Raw genomic sequence first — 21,261 nt, forward strand, 5'->3', positions numbered from 1 at the left:
TACGAGTTCTCAGTTGGAATGTTAACGGGTTGGGTGACCGTATTAAGACAGGGGTTGTGCTTCAATTGATTAAACGACATATGCCGGATGTTGTTCTCTTGCAGGAGACACACCTGGTTGGAAATACATGTAAAGCGCTTAATCGTAAAGGGTACAAAATGGTGGCTCATTCAGGGTTCTCTTCGGGATCTCGGGGGGGGCGGGTGTCCTTGTTCGTACGTCCCTTCCGCTTGAGATTGACACTACAGTGATCGATGAGAGGGGGCGGTACGCCGCCGTGGCGGGACGATGGGAAGGGCGTGCCCTGACATTACTTTCATTTTACGTTCCCCCGGGCCTACAGTCTAGCACTTTCCAGGACCTTGGTGGCGCCATTTTGAATTTGCCCACTGGGTTGTTGATTGTGGGGGGTGATTTCAACTCGGTTTGCTCCGGTTCCTTGGACCGCCATCCGCCTAGAGACCTCCGTAGCTCCCAATTGTGGCTGCCAACTTTTCTTGAGACGCTGGGGCTGTTAGATAGTTGGCGGCTTCTGCATCCCGCACAATGTCACTATTCCTTCCACTCTGGCGCCAGGGGCGTAACAAACGCCCCCGCAGACCCCGCAGTGCGGGGGGGCCTCACTCTCTACAGTTAATGAAGGGGCCCCCAGGGGTCCCCGGCCCCCTCAGCTCTTCTGAGAGCTGTGAGAGAGGTCTGCGCTGAAGCAAGCCTCTCTCTCTCTGCATCTGAAGCAGGTGTAGCCTGCTCGGAGCCCCTCGCCCCCTCCCTCTGACTGAAGAGAAACAAAGTATCAATATACATTGTTTCTCTTCAGTCAGAGCCAGAGGCAGTCCCGGAAAGAGGATGGGGGCACCAGAGACAGCAGTCTCCACTGCTCCTCTGAGGCAGCACAGAGCCCGGCCCCCACTCTCTCCTCTCAACAAAGCGCACCCCACAAGAAAAGAGAAGAGACAGGGACAAGGATGGGGTGGGGGGCCCACCCCACAAGAGAAGAGAAGAGACAGGGACAGGCCCCCATCCGAGAAGAGACAGGGACAAGGATGGGGTGGGGGGCCCACCCCACAAGAGAAGAGAAGAGAAAGGGACAGGCCCCCATCCGAGAAGAGACAGGGACAAGGATGGGGTGGGGGGCCCACCCACAAGAGAACAGAAGAGACAGGGACAAGGATGGGGTGGGGGGCCCACCCCACAAGAGAAGAGAAGAGAGGGTGGGGGGCCCACCCCACAACAAAAGAGAAGAGAAGAGACAGGGACAAGGATGGGGTGGGGGGCCCACCCCACAAGAGAAGAGAAGAGACAGGGACAGGCCCCCATCCGAGAAGAGACAGGGACAAGGATGGAGTGGGGGGCCCACCCCACAAGAGAAGAGAAGAGAAGAGAAAGGGACAGGCCCCCATCCGAGAAGAGACAGGGACAAGGATGGGGTGGGGGCCTCAGAGAGCAAGAGCAAGAGAAGAGACAGGGACAAGGACGGGGTGGGGGGCCCACCCCACAAGAGAAAAGAGGAGACAGGGACAAGGATGGGGTGGGGGGCCCACCCCACAAGAGAAGAGAAGAGACAGGGACAGGCCCCCATCCGAGAAGAGACAGGGACAAGGATGGGGTGGGGGGCCCACCCCACAAGAGAAGAGAAAGGGACAGGCCCCCATCCGAGAAGAGACAGGGACAAGGATGGGGTGGGGGGCCCACCCACAAGAGAACAGAAGAGACAGGGACAAGGATGGGGAGGGGGGCCCACCCCACAAGAGAAGAGAAGAGAGGGTGGGGGGCCCACCCCACAAGAGAAGAGAAGAGACAGGGACAAGGATGGGGTGGGGGCCCCACCCCACAAGAGAAGAGACAGGGACAGGCCCCCATCTGAGAAGAGACAGGGACAAGGATGGGGTGGGGGGCCCACCCACAAGAGAACAGAAGAGACAGGGACAAGGATGGGGTGGGGGGCCCACCCCACAAGAGAAGAGAAGAGAGGGTGGGGGGCCCACCCCACAAGAGAAGAGAAGAGACAGGGACAAGGATGGGGTGGGGGCTCCACCCCACAAGAGAAGAGAAGAGACAGGGACAAGGATGGGGTGGGGGGCCCACCCACAAGAGAACAGAAGAGACAGGGACAAGGATGGGGTGGGGGCCTCAGAGAGCAACAGCAAGAGACAGCACAGAGCAGTGCTCGGGACCCTGACAAGGGTGGGAGTGGGGGCCCCCAGACAGAGTATTCTCCAGGGCAAAGCTCACATGAGAAGGGACGAGGCAGCAAAATGGTGCCCTCAGGTAAGCACGCATGTTAGAACACACCATGGGCGTCCGCAGGGAGAGGGAAATGGGGGGCCGAGAAGGGTGCAAGGCAGAGGGGGAGAAGGGTGCAAGGCAGAGGGGGAGAAGGATGCATGGTAGAGAAGGGTGCAAGCAGAGGGGAGAAGGGTGCAAGGCAGAGGGGAGAAGGGTGCAAGGCAGAGGGGAGAGGGTGCAAGGCAGAGAGGAGAAGGGTGCAAGGCAGAGGAGAAGGTTGCAAGGCAGAGGGGAGAAGGGTGCAAGGCAGAGAGGAGAAGGGTGCAAGGCAGAGAGGAGAAGGGTGCAAGGCAGAGAAGAGAAGGGTGCAAGGCACAGAGGAGAAGGGTGCAAGGCAAAGAGGAGAAGGGTGCAAGGCAAAGAAGGGTGCAAGGAAGAGAAGGGTGCAAGGCGGAGAAGAGTGCAAGGTAGAGAGGAGAAGGGTGCAAGGCGGAGGGGAGAAGGGTGCAAGGCGGAGGGGAGAAGGGTGCAAGGCAGATAGGAGAAGGGTGCAAGGCGGAGGGGAGAAGGGTGCAAGGCAAAGAGGAGAAGGGTGCAAGGCAAAGAGGAGAAGGGTGCAAGGCAAAGAGGAGAAGGGTGCAAGGCAGAGAAGAGAAGGGTGCAAGGCAAAGAGGAGAAGGGTGCAAGGAAGAGAGGAGAAGGGTGCAAGGTAGAGAAGGGTGCAAGGCGGAGGGGGAGAAGGGTGCAAGGTAGAGAGGAGAAGGGTGGAAGGCGGAGGGGATAAGGGTGCAAGGCAGATAGGAGAAGGGTGCAAGGCGGAGGGGAGAAGGGTGCAAGGCAGCGAGGAGAAGGGTGCAAGGCAGAGGGGAGAAGGGTGCAAGGCAGAGAGGAGAAGGGTGCAAGGCAGAGAGGAGAAGGGTGCAAGGCAAAGAGGAGAAGGGTGCAAGGCAGAGAAGAGAAGGGTGCAAGGCACAGAGGAGAAGGGTGCAAGGCAAAGAGGAGAAGGGTGCAAGGAAGAGAGGAGAAGGGTGCAAGGTAGAGAAGGGTGCAAGGCGGAGAAGGGTGCAAGGTAGAGAGGAGAAGGGTGCAAGGCGGAGGGGAGAAGGGTGCAAGGCGGAGGGAAGAAGGGTGCAAGGCAGATAGGAGAAGGGTGCAAGGCGGAGGGGAGAAGGGTGCAAGGCAAAGAGGAGAAGGGTGCAAGGCAAAGAGGAGAAGGGTGCAAGGCAAAGAGGAGAAGGGTGCAAGGCAGAGAAGAGAAGGGTGCAAGGCAAAGAGGAGAAGGGTGCAAGGCATAGAGGAGAAGGGTGCAAGGAAGAGAGGAGAAGGGTGCAAGGTAGAGAAGGGTGCAAGGTAGAGAGGAGAAGGGTGCAAGGTGGAGGGGAGAAGGGTGCAAGGCAGATAGGAGAAGGGTGCAAGGCGGAGGGGAGAAGGGTGCAAGGCTGAGGGGAGAAGGGTGCAAGGTGGAGGGGAGAAGGGTGCAAGGTAGAGAAGGGTGCAAGGCAGAGGGGGAGAAGGGTGCATGGCAGATGGGATAAGGGTGAAAGGCAAAGGGGAGAAGGGTGAAAGGCAGAGGGGAGAAGGGTGAAAGGTAGAGGGGAGAAGGGTGCAAGGCAGAGGGGAGAAGTGTGCAAGGCAGAGAAGAGAAGGGTGCAAGGCAAAGAGGAGAAGGGTGCAAGGCAAAGAGGAGAAGGGTGCAAGAAAGAGAGGAGAAGGGTGGAAGGTAGAGAAGGGTGCAAGGCGGAGGGGGAGAAGGGTGCAAGGTAGAGGGGAGAAGGGTGCAAGGCAGAGTGGAGAAGGGTGCAAGGCGGAGGGGAGAAGGGTGCAAGGCAGAGGGGAGAAGGGTGCAAGGCGGAGGGGAGAAGGGTGCAAGGTGGAGGGGAGAAGGGTGCAAGGCAGAGGGGAGAAGGGTGCAAGGCAGAGGGGAGAAGGGTGCAAGGCAGAGGGGAGAAGGGTGCAAGGCAGAGAGGAGAAGGGTGCAAGGTAGAGAAGGGTGCAAGGCGGAGGGGGAGAAGGGTGCATGGCAGATGGGAGAAGGGTGAAAGGCAGAGGGGAGAAGGGTGCAAGGAAGAGAGGAGAAGGGTGCAACGTAGAGAAGGGTGCAAGGCGGAGGGGGAGAAGGGTGCAAGGCAGAGGTGAGAAGGGTGCAAGGCAGAGGTGAGAAGGGTGCAAGGCAGAGAGGAGAAGGATGCAAGGCAAAGGGGAGAAGGGTACAAGGCAAAGGGGAGATGGGTGCAAGGCAGAGGGGAAAAGGGTGCAAGGCAGAGGGGAGAAGGATGCAGGGTAGAGAAGGGTGCAAGACGGCGGGGGAGAAGGGTGCAAGGCAGAGAGGAGAAGGATGCAAGGTAAGTGTTACTTATAACGGCTGTATTGGTGACAGTGGCATAACAATCGCCCCGCATCCCCTGCAGTATGGCGGGTCGCTGGCCTGAGAGCTCTAGACTGGCACGGAGAATGGGAGGGGGGCCCCCTCCATGTAGTTTGCAGGGGGGCCCCCTCATGTTTTGTTACGCCACTGTCTGGCGCCCATGGTAGTCTTTCTAGAATCAACTACATTCTTACATTGGCGGCTCACGCGCCTGCTGTTTCTGAGGCTCGTTTTATGGCACGGGGTGTTTCTGATCATTCCCCGTTATGGGTCTCCTTTGACTTCGATATTGTCATGTCGGAACGGCCGGTGGTTGTTAACCCGTAGTATTTCCGCAATCCCAAAACTCGCAATCTCCTAGCCAAGGCCATTGATCTCTATTTCACTGAAAATGTGGGGTCGGTTACTTCGGCCGCAACTTTATGGGAGGCATTTAAGACAGTTTTGAGGGGCAAGGCTTTTGCTCTTATAGCGGAAGCCCGTAGACTTAGAGATGCTGATTTGGTACGCATTGAGGCGGAGATCATGGAGATGGACTCCCGCTCTCCTGCATGATCTCTCCCTCAAACAGTCGGAGTACCGTGATCTTGCTACTAACGCTGCCCTTGCCCTAGCTAAAGAACAGCAGGGTCGGATATACGACGTCGGGGACAAGGCCGGGAAGTTGTTGGCCTGGCTGGATAGGAGAGAGATGGCTAGCCGTGTTGTACCCGAGATATTGTGGGAGGACGGATTGGTTGTCACTGATCCAAGTGCCATTGCTGAGTCCTTCGCTGATTACTTTCGAGGCGTCTACACCTCCGTCTCGGACCGGTCTGAGACCGATTCGACAGTATTTCTTTCAGCTGTCGATCTCCCGTGCCTGTCGGATGAAGAACGCAGTGACCTGGACAGGGACGTCTCTGTAGATGAGGTCGCACTTGCGATCCGCTCACTGCGATCGGGCAAAGCACCTGGTCCCAATGGTATCCCGGTTGAGTTGTATAAGATCAGGCCGGATGTGGTTTCCCCACACCTGCGTAACATGTTCCTGGAGGCGCGGGAAACTGGCCTACTTCCCCTTGACCAGAGGTTGGCCACTATCGTGGTCATCCATAAGGAAGGGAAGCCGAGAGATTTGTGCCGGTCATACCGTCCCATCTCCCTCCTGAATGCAGAGCCTAAGATTCTCGCCAAGATACTCGCCAATCGTCTGGTTGGAGTTATCGGCGACTTAGTGCATCCGGACCAGTCGGGCTTTATTTCACACCGCAACACCGCCCTTAACTTGCGTAGACTTCACGGCGCCCTGGCCAGGGCCCATACCCTTGAGGAGCCGGCTGTCCTCGGGTCATTAGACGCCACGATGGCTTTTGACTCTCTCGAATGGAACTACCTTTGGGAGGTGTTGGCGAAGCTCGGTTTTGGCCCGGTGTTTGTGGAATGGGTTAAGCTCTTGTACGCTGACCCGCTTGCTAACGTTGCTGTCAATGGCCGTGTTTCGGCGACATTTGCTCTTCACAGGGGCACCAGGCAGGGTTGCCCCTTGTCGCCTCTTTTGTTTGCGCTCGCACTCGAGCCACTCGCGGCTTTGTTGCAGACTCACCCGGATCTACATGGTATCAGCTGGGCCCCTGGCTTCGAAGACAGAGTCTCCCTCTACGCGGATGATATTCTGCTCTACCTCACTTCCCCCTGCACGTCACTTATTGTGGCATGTGATGTACTGAGGCTTTTTGGCCAATGCTCTGGTCTTGTTATAAACTGGGCCAAGTCTTCCCTGTATGTACTGAAAGGGGACACACCGCGCCTCCCCAGAGGCTGCGGCATCCAGGTAGCCAGCCAGGGCTTTAAGTACTTGGGGATCTATATCTCTTGTAATGCGAAGGCGCGCTATGAACACAACCTGCTTCCCCCTCTTCTCCGCCTCCGGCGAGATGTGGAGGGTTGGCGCAAACTTCCGCTTTCCTTACTTGGGCGCGCGGCATTATTTAAAATGATGTCCTTGCCCAGGTTCTTGTACGCCCTGCAGAATACTCAAGATCCGGTTCCCGCCCGATACTTCCGGGAGATCGAAGGCCTTCAATGCGCCCTGCTTTGGGATGGCCGGCCCCGCATCGCTATCATGAAGCTTACGCTTCCATGGTACGATGGGGGATTAGCGCTACCGGACGTGCGTAGATACTACTGGGCCTCCCAGTTGGCGGCCATCAATCACGGTTTCTATGGTCCGGAAAATAACCCTGGATACGCAATGGATAAGTGGCTCTTGAGTGGCGGTAATTACTACAGGGCGCTCTACTCGAGGTCTCTAGACAGGCGGATGTCGGGCCCAACGAAAACGGCGGTCCATATTTGGAGGGCTATCACCAAGGCGCAGGGCTGGCAGGGCAGGCTGAGTAGGTTTACCCCCCTATACGATTCGGACATCCTGGGCAAGTTGTGGCACACCAAAGGTTTCGACAAGTGGGACCTTATAGGTATCTCCAGGGTTGATGATATGTTGTCGAGAGGTGAGATCAAGACCTTCTCCCAGCTGCAGGATGAATATCAGCTGGGTACCTCGGAATTTTTCCGATATGCCCAGTTGTGACATGCATTGCTTTCTGCTAAACCGGAGGAGGGGGCGATTCCGGAAAGCTCCCCGTTGGAAGACAGGGTGCTGAACGGCCACATGCCGGACAGCGCCATTTCACTGTCCTATAAAAAGCTTATTAATGTCCGCACTGACCTCCTCCTGGGTGAACGGGACCAGTGGGTGCGTGATGGGTTGGAAATCGATGATGAGGACTGGCAGAGTGCGGTGTCCTCCCCTAAGGAGGTTGCCATCTCTTCCCGTCTCAGGCTGGTGCAGCTTAAGATCCTGCATAGGGTGTACGTAACTGGCCCCCGGCTTGTGCATATGGGCTATTCGGTCGATGGACTTTGTCGCCGCGGCTGTGGTGCCCTTGCCACTTTTATGCACATTCTCTGGGAATGCCCCGCCATAGCCTCCTACTGGAGATGCGTGCATCTGATTATGGGTGAGGTGACTGGGGTAGTGGTGAATGCGGAAGCTAGGAGGTGCCTCCTCAATGTGGCTCAGACGCAGTGGGTGACCCTTGGCAACATGGTGGCTAAACGCGATATCGCCAGAAATGGGGGGCTTCAGTAGCTCCCATGGTGGTGCAATGGAAAGCCAACATGGATTGGTGCATGTTCAGAGAGAAGACGGTCTATGTTGCCAGGGGTAAGCCCAAAAAGTGGCTGAAAATGTGGGGGGCCTGGAATGCGTATAGGGGAGACATTTGTGTGCCCCCGGAACCTGTCTCATTGGAGGAACATCTGTCGCCATAGCCTGTGACACCAACTGTACCACGTTGTAAATATTATCCTGTTTTTTCCTCTCCCCCATCCTTTCTCCTGGTCTATTCTCCTGTTTCCATGCTTGTGTTCCCTATGCTCCCCCCCTGCCCCTCTAACAACGCTTCGCTGGTTTCTTCTAATCCATTGCCACTCCCTTTGCGCCTTTCTGGCGCCCTTTTTCTTTTTCTTTCTTTATGTTCCTCTATGAAACGACAAAATATTAAAATCAACCTTCATTGTACTGTGACACTCATTCTTGCACTATTGTTCTCCTGTCTAATCATGCTGCCTTGCCTCCGGGATGTCAGGCTGAATAGCTGTGTGCACTTTTTTTCAAATAAAGGTTTTAAAAATTTAAAATAAAAAAAATAATAATGCTATTCCTGTAGTACATAAGGTGAGGAATGTACCGTATTTGATGAGGGGTCCTCTTCAAGAGGAGTTAGATAAGTTCTTAAAATTAAAGATTATTGAGCCCATTGAGGCTGCTGAATGGCTTGCGCCCATTGTAGTCGCGCCCAAGGATGGGGGAGCCAAAATTCGTCTCTGTGTGGATTTACGCCACCTCAATAAAAATATCTGGGTTGACAGACAACCGCTACCCAACATTTCTGAAATGTTGAGTGCCATGGGTGGTGAAGTGATTTTTAGCATGATTGATATGTCCTCGGCTTACCACCAAATTGATTTGGATGTGGATTCTAGACATCTTACCTCGTTTGTAACACCGCTGGGAGCATACCGTTATTGTAGAATTCCTTTTGGTCTGGCGTCTGCCTCAGCGGTGTTCCAGAGGGTAATGCAACAGGTTCTCCAGGGCATGAAAAATGTGCTATGTTTTCAAGACGATGTACTTATAGTTGGGAAGAATTGTGATCATCATGACAAAGTCTTACTTGAAGTTTTGGAGCGGATGGAAAAGAATGGCTTAACAATGAAAAAGGATAAGTGCCAACTAAAGAGAGATAAGGTAGCATATTTAGGGCATGAAATGTCTGGTTTGGGGATTAAGCCAAAGAAAAGTATCATCTCTGCAATTAATGATGCCCCTACTCCATCTAATAAGGATCAGCTAAGATCTTTCTTAGGATTAGCTGAATACTGTTCTAAATTTATTAGGGGATTTTCTGATATGGTTGAACCTTTAAGGTTGTTAATGAAAAATGGTGTTACTTTTAAGTGGAATGAGGCGTGTGAGGAGGCATTCAAGTCTGTTAAGAGGGGAATTTTACATGCACCGACCTTAGGTCACTTTGATGTTAAAGCCAGAACCTTAGTTACTACTGATGCTAGCGCTGTGGGAATCAGGGCTGTGTTGTCCCAGATTTGTGATGGTGCAGAGAGAATTGTTGGTTTCGCTTCGAGGAGACTCCAGGGTGCTGAGGTTTCTTATTCAGTGATTGAGCGAGAGGCTCTCGCATGTACTTGGGGGATTAAGCATTTCAGGTATTTCCTTTGAAGGTTGCCTTTTAGAGTGCGGACAGATCACAAGCCTCTTGTACATTTGTTTAAGAGTGGAAGAGGTTTAGAGGGGAATGTTACTCCGAGGATATCTAAGTGGATTTTATCGGTGTTGGAATACAATTTTGAAGTGGAGTATATGAAGGGTGTGAAGAATGTTGTGGCAGATTATTTATCAAGGATGCCGGTGGACCTGGTGTTTGAAGAATCAGAGGACATGGATGGAAGTGCAATGAGGTACAGGCATTTGATAAAGAAGAGTGGGAGAATGCTATGTCTGACGATGAGCTAATATGTTGTGTCATGAAGTGTGTTTCTGAAGCATGGTCTAAAGATTCTTGTTCTGATAGTCGTCTAAAAAGTTTTTATCATGTGGAAGGGGAGTTAAGTGTTTGTGAGAACCAACTGTGGAGAAGGAATAGATTTGTACCACCATACAAACTTAGATCCAAAATTATGAGCCTAGCTCACGAAGGTCATTTGGGAAGGAATATGACGAAGAGGAGGATTCGTGAGTCATTTTGGTGGCCAGGCATGGATGGTGAAATTGATGAACTTGTGAAGAACTGTTACGCTTGTGCGGGGAGTGATAAGACAAAATTGGTTAGACAGCCTCCTCTTTCTTGTGTTGATTTTCCAGCACGCCCATGGGAAAAATTAGGGATCGATTATCTTGGTCCGATTTCTAGATTAGGTGTTCGCAGCAAATTTTTAATGGTTCTTGTTGATTACCATTCAAAGTGGTTTGTGGTCGAATCTACTGACAGTATTGATACCAAGAAAGGGATTAATTTTTTGGAAAGAACATTTTTGAATGAGGACATTCCGAAAACGTTGGTGTCGGACAATGGAGTGCAGTTGGTGTCAAGGCAAATGAAAGAGTTTTTGGATAAGATGGAGTGAAGAAAGTTCCTGGTTGGCTCAAGAGTAGGGAGTGTGTTTGGGTCGACCGTGCAAAAGTTAAGAGTGGTGTAGAAAAGCAACAGTTTGATTCAGCAAAGAACTACAATTTGAGGATGAAGGTGAGAGAGTGTGATTTCAAGGAGGGTGATTGGGTTGTGGTTAGAAAAGGTGGTATTGTTATTAAGGGGGATAGTAAATATTCTCAGCCCAAACGTGTGAGATGTGTTAAGAAAAATGTTCTTATATTATCTGACGGTTCTGCTTGGAGCTGTGGTAATGTTGCAAAGTGTCCTGCTCCTTAGTGAGTATTTTCTTTTGTGGAATTATTTCATGTTAATGTTATTCTTGTTTAATTTTGTTGTATGTTGATTTATTTATTATTTTATATTGTAATGGGGGAGATGTGTTCGGATTTATCCTCCATAGAATCATATGATGTTGCTAGGTGCTTAGAATGTTATGTTGTGAATAGTTGCGAGTACTGAAGATGCTGGGAAGGAGCTGGAGGTCTCTCTACTTATGACCAATAAAGATACATCTTATTACCAAGATTTTGGAGTTTGGATCATCTTTACACAATACTTTACTTTATTTCACATTATTTCAATAAATAAAGTTCAAACATATGTTAAAATATATAACATCCATTAATAAAACATCTGCATGGTTAAACGTCTACGCTTAGCCACTGTCCATAAGCAGGAGGCGAGAGCATAACACACATAGGGATCTGCCAACAGTTGAATAAAGTGCAGTGCAGGTCTACACTGAACAAATGTGTATTTAAACAGGGACTACAAAGGATTTCCTTTGAGGACCATAAAATATACAGCAGAATAAAATATGTAAAAGTGACTGGGCTGCTCTCCCACTACAAAAGCATGGCAGTAAATCGCTCACCGAATGAGTATCAGCCGGAAAACCAAACATTAAAGGAATATGATTCAGTCGGAACCTAGCCAAGATGTACAGGTGCTGAGAGTTCTGTACACAGGACAATACACTTGTTACTGAAGAAAGCAAACTATTGACAAGTATTGTGCTTTTTGTTTTATTCCTTTCTCATCTGTTCCCTGCAGCTTTTGCAAGAAATATCTTTTTAAGTTTAGTATTTGGAAAATAACATTGTAGAATCAAATAAAGCTTGAAGTTCCAGAACTGACAAGGTATTCTCTACATACTTTAACCAGGGGAGCCTCTGAGCGTGGTCCAATTTTAAACAATCCCTCAGGATTGCCTGGGTTAGCGGTACACTCTCCCGTTTCAATATAGAAAACAATAATAGTAAAGGGGCTAATCTAATTTCATCCTCAAGATATGGTACATCCAATTCCACATGGGTAGAATAGTTTTCACACATACAGGGAGGCAAAAGCATTTTCTTACAGAAATCAACTTTCACATGCTGGAGTGGACTTCGATCTATCGTACCCCAAATTGCTGCCCCATAAATTGTGCTAGAAAGATAGTTAACATTTCTGGGATCGGTTTAGATCCCAATTTTTAGGAGAGCTTTTCAAGTGCCATAATGCCATTTTCCAGAAGGATTTTTCTACTTAGCACCATATTTTTCCAGGATAGTTTCTTATTAAATAATACCCACAGATAAGAGAATGTGTCTACCACTTCCATCCTTCTCTTCTCTATATGGAAGTTAAACGTTTTTTTTTGGATGCACTCCCGCAGTTAAAACAAAAGATTTAGACACATTGACATGTAGGTCTAAACTGGCCATAAATCTTGTATACTTCTCTATGAGCTTTTGCAGCACCATTGGAGTTCTTGCCAAGAGGACTGCATCATCCGCATAGAGGAGTATAGGTAGAGGGGATATCTCCACATAGGGAACATCTTTTGTCGTTTCTCCCAATATTGCCTCCAACCAGTTGGTATACAGGGAGAACAGGAAAGGGGCAAGTACACACTTGCTGTAGCTCCTGTATATATTTGCATGATAAAGCTAGTAATTGGAGGATCCACTTCCATTTCCTCCAGAATTGCCCATAGTTTATTATGGGCCACACAGTCAAAGGCAGCTGTCAGGTCCATGAACGCCGTACAAAGTGGACCCTCTTTGGCTAATGTGTATTTAGAAATAATCATAGTTACATTTAGGCACTGATAAATGTTGTGCCCTTTTCTTTTCTGAAACAATACTGGGCCTCCGCTAAGATTCTTTTTTCTCTTGCCCTGTACTCTAACCTGTTTAACCGCATGCGCGCTACGGGTTTTCCCGCTGTGGGCTGAAATTTGAAAACCGCGCGGTTTGTGACAAAGCCAGCTCGTCATCCGTGTAGCGCAGGTAATGCCCATGACGAGCTGGCTTTGTCATCCGCAGCGAAGGGGTTAAAAGCACGCTACCCATTAGTTTTGCCGTGCTGTTAATTAAGGAAATATCTCTATTGTTTTTTGGTTCTGCCCTATCACCCTTTTTATAAATTGATACAATAATTGAGCATTTCAAGGTACTTGGCGGACCTCGTTTTGTTACAGCATTTAAAAACATTAGTCAAGGCAGGGCCCCACAGTGCCTTCATTTTTAAAAATACATCTGTCAGGCCCCCATCAGGACACCTTATGAGGTTTAGTCAGGGCCAATGCAGGATCTATTTCTCCCACGTCATAAATTAGCTGAGCAGAAGACTGATCTTCTGCGCTATCATTATTACTTATGTGGGATTTTTAAATATATTTTGAAAGTGTAAGACCCATCCTTTCTCCTCAATATGCGTATCTAAAGAGGAAGCTCCCTCTTCCTTTAGAAAGGGGGCCTTTACCACCTTCCAAAATTCCCAACTATCCTTTCTCTGTAATGCCAGTCTCATATCTTCCGACACTTTAGGCTTTAGATCCTTAAGTCTATCCCACCTTGCAGTTTTGTAACTTGTTCGTAGGGATCTTATAAGACCACGATCTCTGGGTACTGCATGCAAAGCAATATGCAAATTGTTGGCACACTTAGTGCAATTGTGGTCAAACCATGAATATTGAATCTTATTTCTATTCTTAAAAGGATGTGTCAATTGCCATCTAATCCCATTCAGTACTTCATCAAATGCTAGTATCACCTGATCTGGGGGGGGAGACTATCATCTAAACAAATCATGATCTCTAAATAGTTATGAGCCGTCAGAGTATGAAGAAGGCCTTGTCCCTCCACCTTATCCCATTTAGTATGTAGCCATTATTTCTGGTCAGGATAGGTTTTGGTGCCAACTCTATCTGTGTATAGGAACTAGACCCCCACCTCATATAAGCCAGGAAAGCATGGTCACTAAGAACTGTAAAATAAACCTTCTTGCTACTAAATCTATCTCTTAGAGATTTTGAAGGAATTATAAAATTAACCAGAATCAGGGGATCCATATGTCTTATCCATAACTCCTGATGTCAAGTTGACATTATTTTCGATCCCCATGTCCCATATAACTAGGATCCTGTTCAGAGCCTCTCCATAGGTGCTATATTTAAAATGTATAATCGGGTCTCCTTGACAATCTGAAACCCCAGAAACAGCATTATCAAAAACATGACAAGCTCTAATGTTAAAATCACCCATCCAAATAATTCCTAATGTTTTAGGGAGTTAGATGGTAATTTCATCAATCTCCTTTTCTGATTCCATTACCACTCTATCCATCACACCCTCAAATTTGTTATTATAAAAGTTAATTAGTAATAAGTCCTAATATTCCAGTCCCTCAACTAATAGATAATGGAAATATATTGAATCATTAAAAAACTTTAATATTGACAGTATTGGTCACCAATGTCACTATACCACCTTTTGCTCTACCTGTTCTGGATGAAACCGCCAAAGTTTGATAGGTTCTAAAACAATCCATAGACATCGGTGCTACCTCTCAAGTTTCCTGGAGGCACACAATATCATATTTATTTCAATTAGCCATTCTTGTTCATCCATCTTACTAGCTAACTCTTCTATATTCCAGGAAATAAGCTTAATTTTCTTCTGTCCCTCCTTACCCTTCTCATGCTCCCTAGGTGCCCTACCTTTTCTCTCATTGTCTCTTATACTAACCTGGCCCGAGAGTCAATCACATTCATCTAAACCCTCGAATGAGGCAAACCTATTAATAATAGTTCATTAGGTCTTCTCCGGGATTTTAACTCTCTCTGGGAAAGTGTCATATTGTCTCATGCCCCCACCTGGGTCCTACAAACATCAAGAGGTTTGTAGAAAAAACCCAGGAGTAGGGCTTATATCTGTGTTTCTATTGATTCAGCAACAGGTAAGTGTCCTAATAGGTCCCTAACCAGTTCTTGAGAATTGAAATGTAGCACGGTACAGTCTCCTGGTATAGATTACAATGACGATCCAACCCAGGAGATTCTCCTAGCCATGATGATATGCCTATGTATAGACATGCCCACTCTACCAAATGTAGTCAACTAATGAAGAGCTTTTCCCATAAGTTGTTCTGTTGTCTCATATTGTGATTTCCGTAATTTCAGAACATTCACCAAAATAAGGAACAAAGGCCTAGCTTCAGGTGGAAGAGAAAGGGTCTGATATATTTTTCCCTTCCCTTCCTCTCCTAACTGGTTACAGGGCACCATCAAGTCCCTTGGGTGAGTAATTGTTCCTCTCTCCCACAAGGAACCATCTGCCCTTGAAATACTGTAGGAACGAAATTAATCTGAATGTTAGAGGCAATGGGTACTAGAGGGATACCTATAGAACCAGACCCATATGTAAATGTATTTGTGTAAATGTATTTGAGCTTGTAAAGTGCACTGCTACCCGTAGGTTTCCTGGCGCTGTATAACGCTGGGGAACCCGTCCTGGCTTTCCCTGTGAGATGGTCCCTATTGGGCACCCCCAAGGTGAAGCCAGGCATCCCCGGCGTTAATGGGGCCGTTTGTAGAGATTAAGCAAGCTATTGCCCAGAGTTGCTGAGTGGAACCCATGGTTAGAGTGGCAACGAAGGCGAGATTTTATCAAGCCCGCTGACATTGGTCCAACACCCTGCCGCGTTGGGAATTGAACCCTGGTCCCGGGCCGACCTCTGCTTCTGGGTCTGCCACCTCTAACCAGTGAGCCACACTACTCTACCCATCTCTGGCTGTATGGCTCTCTCTTGAGGCTAACTCATCCCTACTCTGGCCCATGGGTTGTACGCATGAAGGGGGCAGTTATGGGATTTCTGGTTACCTCTTTGTTCCCTATTTTCAGTCTTTTCACCCCGTTTTAGGTCAGATAGATTTGAGATGGGGTTTAGGCCCCTTGAATCTTCATTAAAAATAATGGCGGGCCAGCCTTCTGAAGTGATTCGCCCTTCTCTGTTAATGTCTTAATTGATTGTTCTAGGGATTCTAATCATTTTGAGAAGGCCTGAATTGCATTTAGTAAGAGCTGTTCTCATTTTATATGCACTTCCAGTGTGTTTTCATTTAAAAAGCCCTGAATGTGAACCTGATCAATTCCATTTTTGTATTCCTCACTTTTGAAAGTTGATGTTGTCTAGTCCCTCCTCTTTTCCTTTTCACAGGTGGGAAACAATACTATTATTTGGGCCAGCCTGAATAATTGGAGGATCAGGAAGAGTATGTCCCGGGGAGTCAATGGTTACAATATTCGGGGCCATCTCATTATTAATGTCCCCACTGTTAGGTTCTCCACAGTCTAGTTCTGTTAGTTCTATCTCTTTGGACAGCACATTAGCAGTCCTTACTAGAAAAGAATCAAATGTTGTGATAATGTCCCCGCCTGCGTCTGCCTGCTTGGTCTTTCTTTTTCCAATTGTTGATTAGTTTGTCGGACTCAGAGCCCCGGCATTAGAAGAATGGCAAAACTCAGCCTCTTCCGGCCTTTGATGGGCGTGAATGGGACCGCCCTTGGACCGGGCTTTGCCTGGCTGTGTCTCACACCGGGCAGTAGAGGCTGCTGGGTGTTAAAGTCCTCCTCAGCAACAGAGTGCCCAAACAAACATGTTGGCGGCTACTCATTTGTGCAAAATATGTGGATTTGTGCTAAATCTCAGTGTAGTACTACACAAAGAACAGATGTTACAGGACCTTTGAAAAATATGGTCAGTTACCCACCTTGCTCACATTTACATATGGCTTACCTCCATTTCCAAAGAACATTATCATAGCTTAGGGTATTTGCATACAGTTCTAAAAACACAAAGAGTATAATAGAGCATACCAATCATTGCATAGCAAATACTTACACCTTATTAATATGTTTTGTTACAGTTGTACTGTGACAACAAGTACTCCTTCTTATGTAGTGGCTCTGAAAAAAATATTAGTAATACAACAGCAGACATATACCATTATACTTATTCCCTTGTTACTGCTCTCTGGCCTTCAGCTCCACATTAAGCAGGGGATAGGCCATTGGCAAGATGCGGGCCATTAGGGGGGTCAGGGTGCACCACACCTGCTTCCGCAGCAGGGAGGACTGAACCACTGGGAGACTGTCAATGTACCAGCTGTTCAATAAGCTGGGCCCTTTCCGTTGCCGCCTAATATTTAGATGGTATCCAGTTGGTGTGCTGCCGCCCGGACAGTCACCTCCATCGCTGGCCCATCACCCAACCAAGTCGGGATACTGTCGTCAGTGTGAATTCCAAGAGTCTCCTGCCATTGCCACATGTCTTGCGAATAGTCAAAAAAGTGTGTTGTGTCGCTGCTAACAGAAGAGCTTAGGATAGACCCAGCTGGTACAACTTCCATTTGACTGAGAGGAAGTAGCTGTTTTGCCTCTGAGTCTCTGCTGAATCAGGAAAGATGTGTGTTACACCACTGTTGATAGTCCATGGGCCATATTAGCGCACACATAGTCTAATATGGTCCCTGTAATTAAGGAGAAGTGCCACCACAGCCCTTGGTGGGCCCCACAGGGGAGCCTGCCTGGAACCATGTGTGCCCTTTCAACTAAGAACAAATTAGTGAGATGACCATTGTACACGTCTGAGATCAGCCACTTCTCGAGGTAAAGTTCTGGGCAAGGGGGCCTCTGTAACCTCTGGAAGCTTCACAATTCGAGTATTATTGCGCCACAAACAGCCTTTGCTGTCTTCAGCATGTGCTAACAGCTTAATGATCTCTTGCCACTGTTCATCTACCATGTGCTGAAGGGTATCTGTAGCTCGTATGGCATCTGTCAGAAGGGGCTCATTCAGCAAATCCTTCTCCTTGAAATTTTTATGGTCCTCCCATAGAAGATTAATGTTGATTGCGACTGCGTATATTTTCGATTCCAGTGCCTCTTTGGAATCCAGGATAGCGTGTAATATCTCTGTTAAGCTTCCAGAGCCTGGAAGGCCGTACGTCTCCACATTGGGTGGAGGGCATCCCTCCTTTAATCAGCTTATCCTGTCCCATTGTTTGTATTTTGGACTTGACCATCACAAAATTGTAGCTTGCCCAACAGTGATAAGAGCGGCAGTACACACCCAATCGTCCTGGGGCACCCAAGCCCCATCTGTATCGGGCCTCAGGGGCAGTATATTAAAAACAGATGCTGACTGAAGGCCCACGGCGGTCCGGCACGGGGTTTCTTAGGAAATCACACGTGCCTGTCTGTTGCTGGGGGCTCCAGTGATGGGATGCCTTGGTATCCAAACCCTACAGCAGAGCCAGGTGCACCAGGCGGTTTATAGTAACTCAGCCCTAACAGCAGTACTGACCTTGGGCTCCCAGATACATTGCCGTTCTAAGTGTACCACTACAGTGCAGGTCAGGCAGGTTCAAATTCCATTAAGAACAATAAAGGCAGCATGTCCCAGTCTCTACAACCCCAGTCCGCCAAACTATTTGACGCGAAGGAAAAGAGGGAGGCAGAAGGAGTCCCAGTTTGCCATTACACAATCTATGGCACACCCCCTAGGCGGAGGACAGCCAAGTTAATACAGAATCCAATCTACCCCTCAAGGGTGGCATAGGTCACTGCGGCCAGAGGTATGCTCCACTTCAAGACTGTCCTGGGTGGGGCGCATATTATTTCAGGATGAGCAGATCCCTGCATGAGCATCCCCCACACCCTCTAGAGCCCCCAGGCAATATCGGCCCTTGCAGGGCGAGATGTTCAATGGCACCAGGGAAAAAGTGATGGGGAGAAAAGCTACCTTCCACCACCTAATCTGCTGCCTAAGGCAACAAGTTTCCCAGCACCACTCATGGTCAGCTCTCCCTATGACAAGAGAGCCAAGTGGAGATGCCTAAAACTGTATTTTAGTATTAGATATGGGATACCCCTCATAATACCATAATACACTTGCCTCACACAACCCCAGCTTTCGGTGCCTAGGTTAGGGTGGCCGAAACCTTTGGCCATCTTGAAAATGCCCAAAGTGGGTAGGGTTAGTCCTGAGAACCTGTACCCCATTGGTTATGGAATCCCCAGGGGTCATTTCCACCAACTAGCTTGTGCCAGGTGTAAATGTGGCATCTTCAGGCACCCACTTACGAACACTCCTGGACATGTGGAAGATCAGAATAGGTTTGAACCTGCTGTCTGAGACCTGAGGAAAGCCTCGAATGTTGGGCCTGTGCTCACTCCTGTGTCCTAGACAAAGAAGTCAATTTCAAAGGGTCATAAGACTGACCTCATGCTAAAGCTACAGGGAAGCAGCAAGCTACCGGAGACCTTTTTCTGCAACTGCTCAGCCCACTGGTGGCAATTGGACCAGGTCTGGAGGACCCTCAGTTGGACTCTGCCTGCCACCCTGGGAGTCACTATGTGCCTTCTCTGAAGTCCTGAAGGACTTTAGAAGTATACTCCTATGATAGATTGAGACTTTAATGACTAAAGTAAGAATGTAAAATGTTTTACCAGGATAGACCTGGTTAGTTTATCTGAGCCACTCTCTATTGCAGTCAGCGTCAAATTGTATCTAGGTCTTGTTCTACTGTGGCCATTGACTATCATTGGCACTTTGTGCTACATGGCACTATTTCTACTTAAACCTTCAAAAATCATATTTCCGGTTCCCCCTATTGGATTTTCTGTTATTTTGGTGTCATTTGGTTAATTAAATTGTACTTTATTCTCCTAATTCGTTTTGTGATTTTTACTGTTTTGCATTTCGATTCTATACAACAGATTAACCCTAACAGGAAAACAGTTGTGAGCATGGGAACCATAGGACAGGAGGGTGGTCCATTTACCAGAATACAGCTTGACTTCATTGAAATGCCACCGCACAACAAACTCAGATATGTCTTGGTAATAATCTGTTTGTTTTCAAGATGGGTAGAAGCCTTTCCAACACGTCACAATGATTCAGTTACTGTGGCAAAATTGCTTTTGAGAGAAATCATACCAAGGTATGGATTTCCAGTGTCGGTCGAGACAGATCGCTGCACACATTTTGAAAACAGATTGTTAAAATGGATTTGTGAAGCACTGGATATAAAGCAAAAATTACATTGTGCTTACAGACCAGAGGCATCAGGTGTTGTTGAGCAAGTGAATGGTACAATAAAAAACAGAATAGCAAAAATTTGCTTAGCAACAGGAATGAAGTGGACAAATGCACTTCCAGTTGTTTTGATGTCTTTGAGAAGCATTCCAGATAGAAAAACAGAATTGAGCCCTCATGAGATTTTAATGGGCAGGGTCATGAGGCAAGCATTTGTTCCAGTCGATAAACTGTTGAGCATTAATGATAGCGTCATTATGGATTACTGCAAAAATCTATCTGACGTGGTGACTTCTGGGTTCCATCATGTAGGAACTGAAGTATTTTCAGAAGAGAAAGAACAAGCTCATGATATGTTACCAGGAGACTGGGTAAGGACAAAAGTACATCGAAGAAGAAATTGCCTAGTACCAAGGTGGCAGAAGACGAGACAGGTGATATTAGTCACGACAAATGCAGTAAAGTGTAGGGGATTGAAAAGATGGATTCATGCTAGCCACACCATGCGTGTGCCAACACCTGAGAATCCCGACGAAGGTGAGACAACAGCTGATTCAGATTCGGAAGAAGAACCTGAAAGAAATCCAGATCCTGAAGATCGACAAGAAAGTCGACATCTGGAAAATGAAAATGAGAATGAAGCACTGAATGAAGAAAATGAAGAGATTGTAATACAAGATTCTGAAGAAGAAAATGATAAATATCTGTTAGATCAAGAAGCAGAAAAGGAAACTGAACAAGAAGTGATTCAAGATCAAGATCAGGAGAGTATTGAAAAGCAGATTGAAAACTTTGGAAGAAGGAACGAAAATTCTGAAACTGGTGAATTGGAAGTAATTGAAGAAGAAGAAGAAGAAGAAGAAGAAATTCCAAGTACCATCTATAAGGATGTTGTTCCTAACAAAGTGAAACTGCCGAGTAAAGAAGTACCTGAATCTGAAGAAGAATCTGACACTTTAAAACTGATCATTGATGAATCAGCTGATAACACAGAAAGTGAAACAGGTGGTAGTGGAGATGAATCAAAAGTGAAAAGATCAAGGAAAAGAGCTTGGAGAGTGGAATATAATTTAGCAGAACCAAAAAGGAAGCTAACAAGAAAAGGAGATAATTGGTCAAAAGAAACTGAAGGCCTAAAATTTAAATTAGTGAATAAAGCTAAAGAACAGGTGAATGAGATCACAAGTCAAAAAGAAGAAGACTTGAATAAGAAAAAACAAGCAGGAAAGAAAATAGAAGTGATAAACAGCAGATCAAAGAGAATAATAAGGCCAAATCAAAAGTACAAATGACCTGAGTGGACCTATATTATAATTCCACCAGTAGTAGAAGTAAATAGTAGTCAAGAAAATTTAGATGATGCAAGTGATAATGATTGATTTTGTTCATTAGGTGACACAAGGTTGAAGAAATCATGTTAGGAGACACAAGGTCAAAGAAATTGTGTTAGCTGGAAAACACATTGATGTATGACATAAGGTCGAAGAAAAGCTGTTAGAAAATAAAGTTACCTGTAAAAAAAAAATGGGGACTATATTTAGTAATTTTTCAGTAATTTTAAATTTTTCAGTTTTTAAAATTGTTATT

Source organism: Lissotriton vulgaris, chromosome 9 (assembly GCF_964263255.1).
Source record: "Lissotriton vulgaris chromosome 9, aLisVul1.2, whole genome shotgun sequence".
NCBI classification, from domain to species: Eukaryota; Metazoa; Chordata; class Amphibia; order Caudata; family Salamandridae; genus Lissotriton; species Lissotriton vulgaris.